We start from the raw sequence: 9,688 nt of genomic DNA, 5'->3' as shown, positions 1-9,688 counted from the left end.
AATTTATTTGCAAATTATGTTGGAAAATAAGCATTTGGTCAACAACAAAAGTTCATCTCAATACTTTGTTGTATACCCTTTGTTGGCAAAGACAGAGGTCAAACGTTTTCTGTAAGTCTTCACAAGGTTTTCACACACTGTTGCTGGTATTTTGGCCCATTCCTCCATGTAGATCTCCTCTAGAGCAGTGATGTTTTGGGGCTGTCGCTGGGCAACACGGACTTTCAACTCTCTCCAAAGATTTTCTATGGGGTTGAGATCTGGAGACTGGCTAGGCCACTCCAGGACCTTGAAATGCTTCTTACGAAGCCACTCCTTCGTTGCCCGGGCGGTGTGTTTGGAATCATTGTCATGCTGAAAGACCCAGCCACGTTTCATCTTCAATGCCCTTGCTGATGGAAGGAGGTTGTCACTCAAAATCTCCCGATACATGGCCCCATTCATTCTTTCCTTTACACGGATCAGTCGTCCTGGTCCCTTTGCAGAAAAAAAGCCCCAAAGCATGATGTTTCCACCCCCATGTTACACAGTACGGTGTTCTTTGGATGCAACTCAGCATTCTTTCTCCTCCAAACACGTCTAGTTGAGTTTTTACCAAAAAGTTATATTTTGGTTTCATCTGACCATATGACATTCTCCCAATCCTCTTCTAGATCATCTATGCTCTCTAGCAAACTTCAGACGGGCCTGGACATGTACTGGCTTAAGCAGGGGGACACGTCTGGCACTGCAGGATTTGAGTCCGTGGCGGCGTAGTGTGTTACTGATGGTAGCGTTTGTTACTTTGTTCCCAGCTCTCTGCAGGTCGTTGATTAGGTCCCCCCGTGTGGTTATGGGATTTTTGCTCACCGTTCTTGTGATCATTTTGACCCCACGGGGTGAGATCTTGTGTGGAGCCCCAGATCGAGGGAGATTATCAGTGGTCTTGTATGTCTTCCATTTTCTAATAATTGCTCCCACAGTTGATTTCTTCACACCAAGCTGCTTACCTATTGCAGATTCAGTCTTCCCAGCCTGGTGCAGGTCTACAATTTTGTTTCTGGTGTCCTTTGACAGCTCTTTGGTCTTGGCCATAGTGGAGTTTGGAGTGTGACTGTTTGAGGTTGTGGACAGGTGTCTTTTATACTGATAACGAGTTCAAACAAGTGCCATTAATACAGTTAACAAGTGGAGGCCAGAGGAGGCTCTTAAAGAATAAGTTACAGGTCTGTGAGAGCCAGAAATCTTGTTTGTTTGTAGGTGACCGAATACTTATTTTACCGAGGAATTTACCAATGAATTCATTAAAAATCCTACAGTGTGATATCCTGGATTCTTTCCCCCCATTCTGTCGCTCATTGTTGAAGTGTACCTAGGATGAAAATTACAGGCCTCTCATCTTTATAAGCAACAGAAGGATGGCAGAGATAAACAGCTTGTCAAGCTACGCAAGGGGATTATCAACTAAAGATCGTGAATGTTACCTTCACAAGTTGACTTTGACAAATGGTGTCCGACTTCAAGATCCGTGTTCTATTGATGAGTGGGTTGAAGACGTTAGCAAGTGGCCGAATATACAGTGGCCAGATATATATACCTATTTAATTGAGAAACCGAGCGTGTACACCAGAGAGAAATTACGAGCCTTTAAGTCAGTGGATGCTTACGAATACGTTGTCTGTGGTCATGTACAGAACGTCAAATACCATGACATAGACTCAGAGTTTTGTATTTTGAGATCAGAAATTCTCCCTAGTCAAAGACAAGGACACAAGACAACGATGTATGAGGTTTGGGTCATAATCAACCAACGAGAAAACTACGTCCTCACAGCGAATTGCACCTGTATGGCGGGGTAAGTAGCCTATTATTTGGTGTTGTGGGCTTGTAGGTAACAGTTCAGGGGTGTGTTACTGTCCTTTCAGCTGGCTATTACTCTCCTTTCCATATCAAAAATCGTATGCCTTGCCCTGTAACTTTCTCATCATAACCAGGGTTTGAAACTAACATGTTCATGAACAACAACACAGTGACAACAGGGTTCAAAATGTCAGCAGCCAATATCATTCAGTTACATTCAAAACCTGATTAAGCTTAGGATACTCACATGTCTAGTAAGTTAGATGTTTACCTACTTCATAGCCAGAGCCGAGATTTGTCTGAGAGCAAATGTTACTCTCAAGCCCAGTATGTTTATTATGATTTTGTGAAATTTCAGTCTTGGGTCACGCTGCAGCCATGCAGCTGCAATATTATTCAAAGTTGAGCTCTATGTTAGGATGGGAAGGACAGAGAAAGCAGCGGTTACTTCTGGAGTGTGCATGTGGAAAGACATCAGCAGGAAAGAAGTCAGACCAGCTCCATTGAGGGAAATCAGCTTCCACAAACCAAAGAGGCTTGGCAGGCAACTTCCAGCAGCTTCAACATCTGCTAGGAAGAATAGTATCACACCCAGAGGCATGTAATAGTTGACAGAGCCTAGATAAGTTTTCTTTTGCCATAGTGCATTTAATTAATTCTCAGGATTTGTCCTCAGTGTCTTGACACCATAATGTAGCCTGAGAAAGGTGTTACTTGGTGATGCAGAGATGAAAAGGCCTACAGACCAATGTGGCATCATGACTTTTTGTAAACATACACGCTCAGTTTGAATAGTTTCAGTATCATTTGTTATGTTAGTTTGAATATGTCTGTCCTTTTCTCTTCAGATTACTGATTCTAGAAATTCGATTGTTTGTTATCTACAGCTTAACTGGTCTGGTTTTAGAATAATTCAGTCATTATTCTTAAAATGTGAACATTATACAGCACACTAATTGTGTCTTTTTGTTGCTCTATTATCAGTGTTGACAGATGATGACATCCGGGAACTGCTGGATGTGTACCCAGGTGCTGCAGAGCTGACGAGCCTGGAAAACAGTGACACGGATACTGCATCGTCTGACACTGATTCAGAGGAGCATCCAGACTTACCTGAGCCCTTGACTGCTTTATTTGATGCAACACTCCGGGAACTCTCACCACAGGAAATGAAGGTGAAATGTGAGGATACATTTCACAAACTAAAAACTACACTACAACCTCAACAATGTGAGAAACTGGAATTTGTGACACGGAAACAGTCAAGGTCAAATGAGTGGCAGACCTATAGGGCTGGTCGGATCACAAGCACCAAATTTCACCATGCAGCCACAACTGACAAGATCAGCAAAACATACCTAAATGATATACTGCAGTATATATATATATATATATATTAGCTGTACACTTTACGAATATAATGTTTTTTTATGGACATCTTTACCATTAAATCTCGTCCAACTGATATTGCTGCTGTCACTCCTCGGCTCTTGGTAGTTCAGGCCTTTATCAAACCTGGCAACTCCAGGTTTCCTGGCAGCTGTCAATCAAAGTCCAGTGGCTCCGCCCGCGCGCAGACAGACTCCGCGAGCGAGTGAGGCTGACGGCCGCGAGAGAGCAAGAGGGCTCTCTCTGCTCGCGGGGGTTTAATCTGCGCGTGAAAGTCATTTAATGCGCGTGTAAAAGCACATTTTCCACTCGTGAGTAGCTTGTTTTGCGTGCTAGAATATTGACCCAAATCTGACTCCATAGTTATTCCCTATCTTTATTCAAGAGCGTGGTATTTAAATTTGAGAGCATACTTTATTGATTTCTTTCCCTTTTGATTGATTGATTGAAAAGTTTATTAACAGCTTGTATATTGGGTACAGTACAGTACAGCTCAAAACATACAATTGTTAAGGGGATGCAGACCAGAGAAAGACTTTCGTCTTGTTTACATCAGGGTCCCCCATTTCCAATTCATCATATCATTTAAGACATACAAGACATATTTGACATACAGATGGCTTATTTACAAATTACATACAGGTGTTTTTCTACATACAGATGGCTTACTTACAAATTTCATTTTAGATTTCGTTCTAATACATCCTAACCGGACATTTAAGACATACCAAGTCTACAGATATACAGTTAGTAACAAAGTCTAAAATGCGAGTATATACATAGATGGGGGGGGGGAAGCTGTCCATTGTACGACAGGTTGAGATTTGTACCATTACCGGAGCCAGTTTTGCAATGCTCTCCCCCGAAGGTGCTCTTTAAGAGAGGTTTTGAAGGTAAGTATAGTTTTACTTTCCTTTACAGTAGTGGGAAGAGCGTTCCACCTTGATGTGGCATAATTTGCGAAACGTGTATTCCCCTTTTTTTGTGCCAAATCTGGGTTTTACATGATTTGTGGAGCTCCCTCTGGTGTTATGATCATGATATTCCTTGACCTTTGGGAAGAATTTTGACATGTACATGGGTACCATAGAGGTGTATTGGATCTTGTAGACCAGGCCCATTGCAAGTAGCTGTACTCTGTCGTCTACTCTAAGCCATCCTAGGTTGTCAAAGTGGGCAGAGGTGAGGTGGGTTCTAGATGAAAGGTCAAGCAGTAGTCTGACCAGTTTATTTTGTGATGTTTGAAGTTTTATTTTTAGCGCCTTGGAGGTGCTATGGTACCATGACGTGCAAGCATAGTCATAGTACCCTTGAATGAGTGCTCCTGCCAGAGTTTTCAGGGTGTTTTTGTTTACCAGAGAGGAGATCCGGTATAGGAATCTAGTTCTTTGATTGACTTTTTTTATTACATTGGATGCCATTTTGTCACAGGAGAGGTTTGCCTCAAGAATAGATCCTAGGTATGTAATTTCCTTCTTACTTGTGACAATAATGTCACCCACTGCAACTGAGAAGTCGTCGGATTTGCTGAGATTATGTTTCGAACCGAAGAGAATGGACTCCGTTTTACCCAGGTGTAATGATAATTTATTATCGGCAAGCCAGGTGCAGATTCTGCCGAGCTCGGAGCTGAGGGTTTTTTCAACCTGCAATCTGCTCCTGTCAGAGACCAGCAGGGCTGAGTCGTCCGCGAACAGGAACAAGTTGCAGTCACATGCTGATGACATGTCATTTGCATAAATTAGGAACAGTAACGGACCTAATATGCTTCCTTGTGGAACACCACAGCTCACTGGGAGGGGGGGGGGGGACAGAGTACCGTTTACCTCCACCATCTGTTCTCTCCCCTCCAGGTAGGATTGCATCCAGCTCACCGATAGTTTATCAAAACCAATTGCTTTTAGCTTGTCAATCAGAATGGGGTGATTGACAGTGTCGAAAGCCTTTTGCAGGTCCAGCATAACCATGCCGCAGTATTTGCCCTCGTCCACCTCTTGTCTGATGTGGTCGTTTAAATAAAGAAGGCATGTGTCAGTGGAGTGGGATGTTCTAAAGCCAGATTGAAATTCATAGATTAGTTTCTTGTCCGCAAGGTACTTTTCGACCTGTTCATATACTATTTTTTCCATGACTTTCGAGATGGAGGTAAGTATAGAAACAGGGCGGTAGTTGCCTGGGTCCAATTTGCTGCCCTTTTTGTGCAGGGGGGTTACTCTTGCAATTTTGAAGTCTTTGGGTACTTTCCCCTGTTTTATGGAGAGGTTAATTATGTGAGCTATGACTGGTGAGATGGCGGTTGCTGTGTCTCTGAGGAATTTGGAGGGGATATTGTCGTGGCCAGTGGCCTTGTTAGGTTGGAGGGCGCTCAGTTTAATGAGTACCTCTGCTGATGTTACCCTTGCTAGACTGAAATCATCTTTGCGTACCCCTAGGTTTTTGTAGTAGGTCATGATGTGATCTACTCCAAAAAGCCCTGAGTGGGAGGATAATTTATTTACAAGAGTTGTGGCTATGTTTGTGAAAAAAATGTTCAAGTACTTGGCCACGTCCAGTTTGTCTGTGATGAGCCTGTTATCTGTCTTTATGTTTAAGTTCGAAAATCTCGTTTTTAGTTTCTTACTGCAGCCAAGCTGGTTATTGAGTAATTTCCAAAGTTCACGGGGTTTATTTTTGTTTTCCTCAGTTTTGACATTGATGAAATTCTTTTTGGCAGTTTTGATCATGGAGCTTACGTCATTTCTTAGTCTGTTTCTTTCAATTTTTAGTTCAGTCACGTGGGCCAGGAGTTCACTGCTCGTGCTTTTGGAAATCATTGACTGACTTTTATGAAACTCAGAGCATTTTTTGTCTCTGGTTTTCATGGTGGTTAGTATGCCGGAGTGCATCCACGGCTCTGCGCGATTTTTTACCCTGGTTGTTCTTAGGGGGGCCAAATCATTGAGTATTGCAGAGAATTTATTTTTGAAACCAAGCCATGTTTCTTCAACTTGCGTACCACCGAGCTCATCTGACCAGTCCAGGCTCTCCAGTTCTAGGTTAAAGGCCTCGCTAGAGTAGTTTTTGAGGTCTCTAGATATGACTGTTTTGTGACAGCCGGCCTTTTGTTTTAGCCTTTTGCGGGTACAGAATATCATATAATGATCACTTAAACCACATGCTATAACCCCTTTACTGGAGATCTTGGACTTGTCAGAGGTCAGAATGAGATCAATGGTAGTCTGTGTTGTTTCACATACCCGGGTGGGTTGGGTGATTAGCTGGCTGAAGCCGTGCATATCACAAATCCTACTGAAGGACTTGAAGACGGACGTGTCTTTACGTTGCATATCCGTGTTCCAGTCTCCAATAATAATTGTCTCCACATCCCCCACCTCAGCCAAACACCCATCTAATGTATCATAAAAGTCACTCTGTTCCGGTGGTCTATAAATTGTCCCGACTATTACAGATTTAGCATTGTCAAAAAGAATTTCAACCCACACAGATTCAATATTTTCATGATGCAGGTCAGTACGGTTTTGGAAATTGGTGTCTTGGTGCCCTCACACTCAAATAGTGCCTGCTTGCACTTAGATTTGCTCTGCTTCTGCTCAAACTGTACGCTTGCACTCAGATATATTGCTGTTTACAGATTTGTTCTGCTCTCAGATTTATTCTGTGCGCGCTCGAAACTTTTGTGCAACAATCCTGTCAAAATCCCTCAACCAATAGGAGGCCAGGTGTCCTTGCGTGTGCGTTCGCTTTACTTATTACAACGTCCCGTAAGGGCGGTTACTCTTTGGTTTATAAACTCCCGCCCTCCATGGCTTTATTACACAACAGGCTTGTTTGAGACGCGTTGCGGCTCGCCTCGAAAGTAGACGAGAATAGCCGATCGCAGCCCGGGGAGGTCTCAAAAAGCTCGCCTGAAGTCGGACAGCTCCGAGTCGGCTTCGGCTTCGGCTTCGGCTTCGGCTTCTTCTTCTTCTTCTTCTTCTTCTTCTTCCGTTTTTTTGGCGGATTGCAAACAACTTTAAGGTGCATACCGCCACCTCCGGAGTCGGCTTGACTAAGTTTGCATTTATAAAGAATGCGCACATGTGTTTAATCGTTAATGTCAGATATGTACTAAGTAAATACATTTGTTGCTGCTCAAGATTAGATTAAACTTTATTGTTATTGCACATATTACAGGTACTGAGACAACGAAATACAGTTTAGCTTCCAACCAGGAGTGCAACAAGTAGTAAAGTGAAAAGTAATGTACACAATCTACAGAATAAAATATAGAATGAAGTGAATGATGAATAAACAGTGAGGGTTATGAATATAAACAGCAGCCTGTGAGCAGTATGAGCAGTGTGTATGAATATGCTAAGATATATAAAGTATGAAAACGGTAAGCAGTGCAAGTATAGTATAGTATAACATATATAGATATTAATTTCATGATGATAAACATTGTGGAACAATTATGAAATGTTTTAATGGAGGGGGCGACGTAAAACTGACACAAAACAACAACAAACTGTTGCCGAGCCAATTGGAGAGTTTCATCACCAGCACGTGGTAAAAACCACCAATGAGCGCTCAGCTCGAGATACCAGCGAGTCGTTTCCCATCAAGCATTTCGCTTCCGCAGCCCGTGGAGCCGCCTCGCCGCGCCTCGCTCTCAAGGCTGCGGGCGTCTTTGTCCCGCGAGATTTCAACGTCTCATGTACGCAAGCCTCCAGAGCAAGTCGGACAAAATGACTAACCATCATGCAACGCAAGACGTTGATCGAAATTGCGCAGGTCTGCGCAGGTCTCGCTTGTCTCAAACAAGCCTAACATGTACAACTTTTTTTGGGGGGGGGTGTAAGCACAGTTAGTATATGTTTATAAAACGGACAAGTCAAATCAGGCAATCTGATGTTTCTTAGCCGTGATATAATGAGCGTATATCCAGGGAATAATTGTAGTTACTTTTCACAAGTCAGTATCCCTCCGCGTCTGAGAACCGTTACAACCATAGACATATAAAGGTTACAACTGTTACATTACGTCCGTCACGAAACTAACTAACTAACTAACAAAGTGTGATGGAAAGATTTAAGTTTAACTTCGACCTCCGGGGTGGCCTTACTATGGAGGAGTGGATTGAGAAGCGCCTATCTCCAGAAAAAAAAAACACCTAAACGACGACATTCGCTAGCTGTTATTGTTGTTAATGTTTTGTGCAAAAGGCAACGGAGGGACGATTTTATTTTATTCCCGGGCTGATTTTTAGTCCCAGTTCGCCACTGAACGTAGCTGTTATGTAGGGTATATATATATAATAACTGTGCTCCCCCCCCCAAAAAAAAGTTGTAAATCAAACAAGTGCAGTACATGCAATGTTATAAAGCCGTGGAGGGCGGGAGTTTATAAACCAAAGAGTAACCGCCCTTACGGGATGCTGTAATAAGTAAAGCGAACGCACACGCAAGGACACCTGGCCTCCTATTGGTTGAGGGATTTTGTCGGGATTGTTGCACAAAAGTTTCGAGCGCGCACAGAATAAATCTGAGAGCAGAACAAATCTGTAAACAGCAATATATCTGAGTGCAAGCGTACAGTTTGAGCAGAAGCAGAGCAAATCTAAGTGCAAGCAGGCACTATTTGAGTGTGAGGACAGGGTTTGAGTGAAAGAAATCAATAAAGTATGCTCTCAAATGTAAATACCACGCTCTTGAATAAAGATAGGGAATAACCCCCATAACAAAATGGCTCGTGCCACACACACACAGAGCAGAGCTTGAATGAAACACAGAGACCCAGAAGTAAGCTACTTGTACTCACGAGGCCTATTATGTGCCGAATCCCTCTCGCTTTCAGGTGGTTTTGATTGAGTATCCACACGTGGACGTTTAAGGACTAAAAAACGATACATTTTTCACTTTGTGAACAAATAATGAAATATGACCCCCGGTTTGATGATTGACAGGTCTATCTACCCTTACCCACAATTTAAAGTAATTCACACAGACCATCTCCTCTTTGCTCTTCTCTCTGTCAGAACTAAGTGAAAAACAAACAATGGCATAAAATATTATTAATATGTCGGGTAGTAATAGATTTATTTATTTTCTTCTCAGAGTGTACCAGAATGCATAGTTTATGTTAGTATTTCTAAAAATCTCCTGCTGGGGTTGGGTTTTCAGCATGTGTGCCTTTTTCTACAGTTCAGCTTTGATTCCATCATCTCATAAACCTTTTTTAAAAGCATACTTTAGTTATGTGAAGAGATATATGCACTGTACTTCACTTTAATTAATATTGTAAACTGAAAAGCGTATATTACAGCACAATTTTTTGTTGAATAGATTTGAGTGCTTCAAAATATTGGGTCGCGATTTATTGACCAAGTAAAAAGTGGGTCCAGAGGCCGCCTGACCAGTTGAGAACCACTGATTTAGCCTATGGGTAGGTCAAAAATCTAATGGGTGCTGGCCATTGGCCC

Source organism: Notothenia rossii (assembly GCF_949606895.1).
Source record: "Notothenia rossii genome assembly, chromosome: 9".
In the NCBI taxonomy this organism is placed as follows: Eukaryota; Metazoa; Chordata; class Actinopteri; order Perciformes; family Nototheniidae; genus Notothenia; species Notothenia rossii.
This window is presented reverse-complemented; position numbering follows the sequence as displayed.